The sequence below is a fragment of the Eschscholzia californica genome, unplaced genomic scaffold (assembly GCF_041429995.1).
Source record: "Eschscholzia californica isolate CP2 unplaced genomic scaffold, dmEscCali1.0.p SCAF_1, whole genome shotgun sequence".
Lineage (NCBI taxonomy): Eukaryota > Viridiplantae > Streptophyta > Magnoliopsida > Ranunculales > Papaveraceae > Eschscholzia > Eschscholzia californica.
The window spans coordinates 61,618,518-61,626,881 of NW_028238198.1; positions in this window are offsets into that span (position 1 = coordinate 61,618,518).

Genomic DNA, 8,364 nt, shown 5'->3' on the forward strand with positions numbered 1-8,364 from the left:
CTCGAACTAGGATTCCTAAAATAATAAAATACTCAAAACATAGAAACTTCAAAATAAAGAAATATCAAATTAAAGTAACTTCCTAATCCTATACTAATTAAAACTACTATTATGGCCGAATAGGATGTGGGCACGCGTGGACGTGGGCCCACATGTTATGCGCCTGCATCAGCACCCTGTTCCCCAGAAGGTTCGTCCCGAACCGATTGATTAAGGAAAGTTGGATGTATCTGCATAAGATGAATACCAACAAGGCGATTCGTAACGTCCACTTTGCACGAAAGGTGCAAGAAAACCAAAAGACACCAACATGGACTATATCCGTAGCTTCAATCTCATAGTTCAAGGAATCTCGAAATATCGATGGTGGGAAATAATCCTCCAACAAATTTCTACATCTCCCGTCATCTAGTAATTTGAAGAAGAAGATTACATTCAACGCAATCGAAAACCCCAAGTCAATTAATATTCCCATGTTTGGCCTCCCGTGTGGTAAGGTGAAGCTCCATCCACCTCCTTTCATTAATGTTATGTTTCTCAAGTAAAGACTTTCATGTGATGAAGCCATTGAAGATGATGATGATTCTCTGCCAATTACTTTGTATGTAGGCATCTTTGTAATAGTTTCAGTTGTTTTTTCCCTCCTCTCCACTGAATTTACAATTGACTTCTTAGTAATATACTGTGATGAAGAAATTGTTGATGGAGAAGATAACAAAACATAACTATCATTGGCATCAGTGTTAGTAATCAGATCTTTGATCAGGAAACGTTTCGTCTTCATCCAGTAATCTTCAGACGACGATGATGTTGATAGATTGCTTTCATGATGAATTTGATTGAATTTAAACTGTCTACCGGAGAAGATTTCAGTAGGGTAAATATAAAATAAAACAGCTAATTCAAAGTCAACATCGCAAGTGGGATGATCTCCAGTCTTTGTGTTATGATCACTCAATGAAGGATCATAACGAAATTCTTCATTATCTGCTAACGTCTCAAGCCAAATTAGTTGATTAACTGCATATAGTTGAGCTCCCCAATACCTGTTATCTTGTGAAATTTTGCCTTTAAACCTCGTAAAAGTGGTAGCATTATCAAGTTGTGATCGTTTATTTGAAGACCATGGGGTACTACTATCATTTGAATACGAAATCGGTTTCTCCCATGATAATGAATGAAGGTTTGTTTGATCATGGGGAGTCGAAACTGTCAAAGCTCCTGGATCCCAAATAAAATCAAAATTATCTTCTTCTATTACTGGGGAATATTCATCTTCATCTTCTTCAGTTTCAACTTCGTTGTGATCTTCATGTTTAATATCAATAGAATCATCCTTTGTTAGTACTTCTTTATAGTTGGAATCATCTTTTTCAACTTCTTGTGCTTCTTCTTCTTTAACTACAACTTCTTTGTAATCAACTTCGTCAACTTGTTCAAACTCTTCTTTTTCTTCTTTTAGTACTTCTTCATGGTTAATGGAAATAAGAGGTTGTGAATAATAATAGTACGGTGGTGGTGGTGTATAATTAGAAGATGGAGGTGATGGTGAATATGGTGGTGAGTACGGTGATTGTGTATAAGAGTACGGAGGTGATGTGAGACATAATTGATGCGGTAAAATTTTATGATTCGAAACAAGGATGTCGTCTCCCGGAATGTCATATGAATCATAAAATTTGGTCAGACATTGATGTTTTATATCTCGACTAGGATTTAGATTTGATGAAGGAAAATTACTTCCTTCTTCCTCCTCCGCCATTGACTGAATTTTGTTCCTTTTTCCCTGAACTTCTCCTTCAATATCATCGATCTTAGTGATTGAAGTAACTTCGGAGAACTGTCTTCTCAATTCAATTTTTGTTTCTACACATGACAAACATTCATCGAGAGGAAGAAAACCATACCTGAAAATACTTTTCAATGTATCCCAATCATCAATGATCGATTTTCCTTGATCAATAAGTCTCCATTGCAGGGCATTATATTGTTCATAGATTCTTTCGGACATATGTTGCTCAACCAAAAAAACCTTATCTTCGTCGGGAACGTCTTGATTTCTGAACCAATCTTCCATGTGTTGAATCCAGAAATTTATATGAAATTGACCTTCGAATAGTGGAATTTTAGAAATTTGATGAATTTTTCTTTCATCTTCTCGATCAATATAAAATTGAGTTGTATCTCAAATAGGATCCCAAGATAAACGTGGAAAAAAATTCCAACATTCAAGAGGAGATGTATCCATAGATATATTTTTTTTTTTTTGTAAAAAAAATCTAGAATTTTGATGGCTCTGAATACCACTTGATGTAGACGCAGCGGAATTAAAATAAGAACAATAAAATAAACGAAGAACGGTAAAGAAAACGATAAATAAACTAAAACTTAATTAACTTCAATGGTTTTTCTCTTCAATCTGAATAATAAAATAGACTAGACCTCCTTTTATAGGATAACAAACTTTCCTAGATAGACTCAAACTAGGATTCCTAAAATAATAAAATACTCAAAACATAGAAACTTCAAAATAAAGAAATATCAAATTAAAGTAACTTCCTAATACTATACTAATTAAAACTACTATTATGGCCGAATAGGATGTGGGCACGCGTGGACGTGGGCCCACATGTTATGCGCCTGCATCAAATTTGACATCATTGAGAGCTACACCCATGGTTGATACGTTTGATGGCAATGTGTGTGAGAAGATTCTGACATGATACATGGTAATTTTGAAACAAAATATATATATAAGGGAGAGTTTATACTTGTCCCCAAATTTTTCCATAGGCTCGCCCTCTCTATTAGCCCCCCTCGGACAATGCTGCCGTTGAGCACTCAGATTGGCCCTACTCTGGGTTGGGTTTGAACAGCCCGGACTTGGACCAGTCGGGGTGTCCTCGGGTTCCCTGCTTGGCTGCCTGAATCCCACGGGAATGGGATGGGCGAGACTATGGCAAAACTTAAAGGGTCATACAGACAAAATAAAATGTCGATATCCTTTCAATGTCAATTAATTTTGAGTTGGATGACCGGATATTTAATTGCGATGTATCTATTTAGAAGTTTGGTTCATTAGGAATGTTAGCATTGTCAATTGAGCCTACTAATTGCTATAGAAGGATCTCGTCCTATTTCTTCATTTTATGTTTTGATCAGTGATAAAATTGTTGGTTTTTTTTTTATGAGATTTTATTGGTTGAATTATATGGTCAGTAGTTTATATATAGAAACCTAATAGTTGGGATTGTTATTTGAGTGCAGGAAGGCATAAATATTTGAGTTCACGAAGCATAAACGAAATCCATTTGAAGTTTAATCGTGTCTATCAATTCGGTAGACGAGTATACTTGGTATCGTCCCCACGTTTTCGCCCCTTGGTATATCACCTAATCTGAGTTTGTAAAAGGCCTACTTGTTTTAATAAACGATCAACTCTTTCTCTATATTTTCTCATCAACATATTCATGTTACTATGTTTAGAAAAAAACAAGCAACTCTTGGACTTGAATGCTGTTTTAAATAAAACCAGATAGGAAACCCAAAATGAGGCATGGCCGGGCCGTTTTAGCAATTCTGGTCTATGGCATCCTAATTCAACAATAAAGAAAAAACATTACAAAATTTGTGCCATGGTTTGTTTTTTTTTTTTTTTTTTTTTGTTGAGAATAAACGGTCCAAAGCATTACAAAGTCAGATCTGCCCTCATGGTGTCCGAGAAGTGCCACAGCCTACTGAGTTTGTGCTTCCTACTCCATTTCGCTAGCGTGTCTGCTAGGACATTTGTGTCCCTTGGACTAAACTGGAATTGAATATGCTCGAAGAGGTTCCTGCGGGCCCTAATTTGATCTATGTTGTACTTGGACTGCCAGGAGATGGTGTTACTGCCTTCCTGTATACTTGTAATCAGGTTTTTGTTGTCGCTTTCTATAATAATGTGAGTCAGGCCAAGATCCTCCGCCCATGTGACTGCCGTCAGGATTGCCATACATTCACACTCTTCAGCTGTCTGTCCCCTGATACTGTCTGCTCTGGCCATTATGAACTCGCCCTTTGCGTCATGGATGATGTTGCTAATGCCTGCCGGAACCAAGAAGGTCTTGAAAGAGGCGTCAACGTTAATTTTGAGAAAAGGGGATGGAGGTGGCAGCCATTGGGGCTTGACGGCGTTGCTTTTCGGCGTTTGCTGCACTGGTAAGTTTGTGGCATAGCTTTGAATCTGGTGAATGAGTTGCATTGGTTTGGTTGGTTTCCTCCCGAAGCATGATTCGCATCTAGCTTTCCAGATGAACCACATGATTTTGGCAAATTTCTCCATCGTGTCATTATCTAGCGTGGACCAACTCATGATCCACTCCGTGACCGAGAATATTTCGTCAATTTTAATGTTATAGTGGAACCAGATAGCCCTGGCTAAGTTGCATCGGATCAGTACATGAGTTGCGGTTTCCCTGTCGTTGCAGAAGGTGCAGCCAAACTCGTTGCCAATGAAAGATCCTATTTTGTCTTTAACGGGGAGACTGTTGGTGCAGCATTTCCAGAGGAACAGTTTGATTCTGGGGATCGTCTTGATGTTCCAGATAAAGGCCCATTTCTTTGTCTCTGGAGTGCTTGTACCCGTTCTCAAGTGTCTGTACATTGATTTTATTGTGAATTGACCAGATTCTGTCAGAGTCCATACCTGTACATCGTCCGCATTTGGGTGGAGGTTGATGCTAAGGATGGCATTGCATGTCTCGTCATCAAAGTATCTCTGAAGGAGATTCCTGTTCCATTTATTGTTATCAATTAATTGGTCCACCGTGCTCAGCGGGCAATTATTAGGGTTTTGCAGAGGCGGCTCATGATTCGGTATCCAGAAATCCCTCCAGATATTTATGTTGGTACCTTGATTGATGTCCCAGAAGATAAGAGACGATAGTTTACTTATGGGTGCTGCTAATGATTTCCAGACCCAGGAATGATGCTGTTTTGGTGGTAGTGGTTGTGCCGATCTTGGGAAGTATTTGGCTTTGAGGAGTTGAGCCCATGGCGCATGAGGGGTTTTAAGGAGGCGCCATCCCAGTTTGCATAAGAACGCTTCATTGTCTAGGGCTGGGATTCTGAGCCCTAGACCTCCACATTTGCGAGGGTTACAGATTGCGTTCCAGTTGATAGTGTGGATGGTTTTTGCTTTTCCCCACCAGAATGACCTTTGGATGGTCTCTATGCGCTTGCTGATGCCTTTGGGGATGGCAAAGCATTGCATCTGATATCGGGGAACCGCCGCGGTAATAGTCGAGATGACTACTGTGCGGCCTGCTTGAGAAAGGAGGTTGGTTTGCCACTTTGAGAGTTTATTCTGTATTTGAGCCAACAACGGCTCAAACGTTTGCTGTTTCTTTGCCCCTATGAAGAGTTTTGTGCCCAGGTACTTGTCTAAATTGGATGCTTGGTGGACTTTGAGGGATTTGGTGATAATACGTTTGAATTTTGGATGGGTGTTTTTGGAGAAGAAAATGGTGGATTTGTTGTAGTTTATGATTTGACCTGACTCCGAACCAAAGACTGAGAGGATGGTAATAAGATTGGTGATGTTGTCTAGAGTGTTTCGACCAAAGATGATGCAGTCATCAGCAAATAGTAAGTGGTTGATGGTAAATGTGGATCTCGGGGTGGAGAAACCAAGAAATTTGTGTGGTGAATCCGGGGAGTCAAGCAGACGACTCAGACCTTCCATGGCTAAAGCGAACAGGAAGGGCGAGAGAGGGTCGCCTTGCCTGAGACCTCTTGTCACATTGAAAGCTGGCCCTGGTCTGCCATTGATCAAAACAGCCATCGTGGAGGAAGAGATGCACGCATGAATCATTCGAATCCACATTGTGTCATATCCTAGATTAATCATTATGTCCTCCAGATAGTGCCATTCAACCCGGTCAAAGGCTTTAGACATGTCCAATTTTAGTCCAAAGAAACCTTTCGAACCTCGTTTATTCTTGAACGAGTGGATAATTTCCTGACTAATGATGATGTTGTCCGTTATTTGACGACCCGGGACATAAGCAGCTTGAAATGGTGAGATGATATCTGGAAGAGTGGATTTTAGTCGGTTGGCCAGGATTTTGGTAATTGTTTTGTATGTTGTATTTAGTAGACTGATGGGTCTGTAGTCCGCTGTGGATTGGGGGGCTTTGGTTTTTGGGATGAGGCAAATATGAGTATGGTTGGTTGTGGGAGGGAGAGTGGCAGTGAGGAAAAAGGTGTTGATCATCTGGATGACGTCAGTTTTGACGGTATCCCAGTTTGATTGGTAGAAGAAAGGGGGGAACCCATCCGGACCTGGGGCGGCTTCGGGCTTTAATGAGAAAATGGATGCTCTGATTTCCTCCTCTTTAGGGACCTGAATGAGGAACGTATTCTGCAAGGCGGAGATTTGTGAGGAGAAAAGAGATTGGATACAGCCGTTAGCTGGGGGTGATGCGGTGGTGGATATGTTTTGAATTGTAGTTGAAAAGAGATTGGAAATTTCCGGAATATCCGAGCACCAGGAGTTGTCTTCTCGAAGGATGGAGGATATGTGGTTTTTCCGGTTTCGAGTGATTGCTTTGGCGTGAAAAAATTTTGTGTTTCTGTCTCCTAGCTGGATGTGAGCTACTCTCGATTTTTCTTTCCAAATGCTTTCTTGGAAATTATAGGCCTCCTCCAGCTGGACTGTGAGTTGAAGGATATGCTCAGAAGAGGTGGAGGATTGGAGGAGTGTAGTCAGTTGTTTGATTTTCTGGTCAATGTGTCCGAATACATTCTTATTCCATTGAGACAGTTTAATGGCTAGATGATTGAGCTTTTGTTGGATAACCAGGTGGGCTGGGAGCCAGTTATCCGAGATGAAGTTTTGGCAATCTGGATGGGACATCCAGGTTCTGAGAAATTTGAAGGGTTTGGCATTTAGGTGGGTGGGGGGGGAGTGGGTGGAAAGGAAAATGGGAAGGTGATCAGAACCCACCCCCGGGAGGTGCGTTATGCGTGAGGACGGGTAGGTGGAGAGCCAATCCAAATTTGCGAGCGCTCTGTCAAGGCGCTCTTGAATCAGGGTTCCGTGGAATTGTCGATTGGACCAAGTGTATTTAGGACCATTGAACCCTAAGTCATGAAGGCCCATATCTTGGATGTGTGAGACAATCTTTTTGGCCGTGAAGGAGATGGGTTTGGGGGGGCCGCTTTTATCGGATGGGTGCATGATGGTGTTCAGATCCCCTATTACTAACCAAGGCGATTGGTGCTCCTCAGAGATGTTACGAATGGCTTCCCAGGGTTGAAGTTTGTCTTTGTTATAAGGGCTTCCATAGAAACCAGTGAGCCTCAAGTGTTCATGTTGGTTGTTCAGGTTTATAGAGACGTGGATCATGTGTTGATTAGTCTGTAGCACTGTAAGATCAATATCTGATTTCCAAAATAGAGCAAGACCGCCTGCTTTGTTAATCGGATCCACTGTAACCTTTTTGTAGGTTTTGTGAAGGTTGAGCAATTTGTCGATGTTCATGTTCATGCATTTGGTTTCTGAGAGGAAAATAACATCTGGATTGTGTTCTTTTAGTAGCGTCCAGAGGTGCTTCCTGTTGAGAAAGCTACCACACCCCCGGACGTTCCAGGCCAGAATGCCCAGAGGGCTCGGGTTCGGGATGGTCTCGGTGGTTATAACCGGGGCTTGGCCAAACGACAGGCTTGCGGAAGCCATACTATACGCCCCAGCCCAAATAAGAGGAACAACAAAATAAAGGCACCACAAACTAAAAAACAGAAAGAAACGACTAAGCAACGGGCCAAAGCCCAGCAAACAAAAGAGAGGGCCCTCAAGCAGACTAAAGGCGCCCTCGCCGAACAAACCCCAAACAGGGGACCCGCCAAACCTGGTGCACGGGGCAAGAGAAGCAAAAGGTGGGGACAGAGCCACCACACTACCACCTACGTGGTCTAACCGACTCTTGCAGGTGCACCAGACAACAAAAAACTGACTAAAACGAACGAGAAAACAACCGACAAAACAACTAACGAAAAAAACAGAAAAGCTACAACCGGAAGGAAACTAGACAGGTGGTATCGAGGTGCCGTCCTCCTCATTAGCCATGGTAAGATCAAGGGATTGGTAAAGCTGGTTGGATTCCTCAAGGAGGCTACGGGATTCTGCATCTTCTACCAACCGGGCCCGAAGCCTGGGGGATTGGGTGGATTCATCGGATGAGCTGATGGATAAATGGGATGGGCCTGGTCTAACTCTTTTGCCCCTAGCAGTGATTCTCAAACTGATCAAGTGAGTGCCTCGAACAGGGGATGGTGGGGGTGCCCTTAAGATTGGTTCTTCTTCCTCGAAATTCTGTGGTTCCA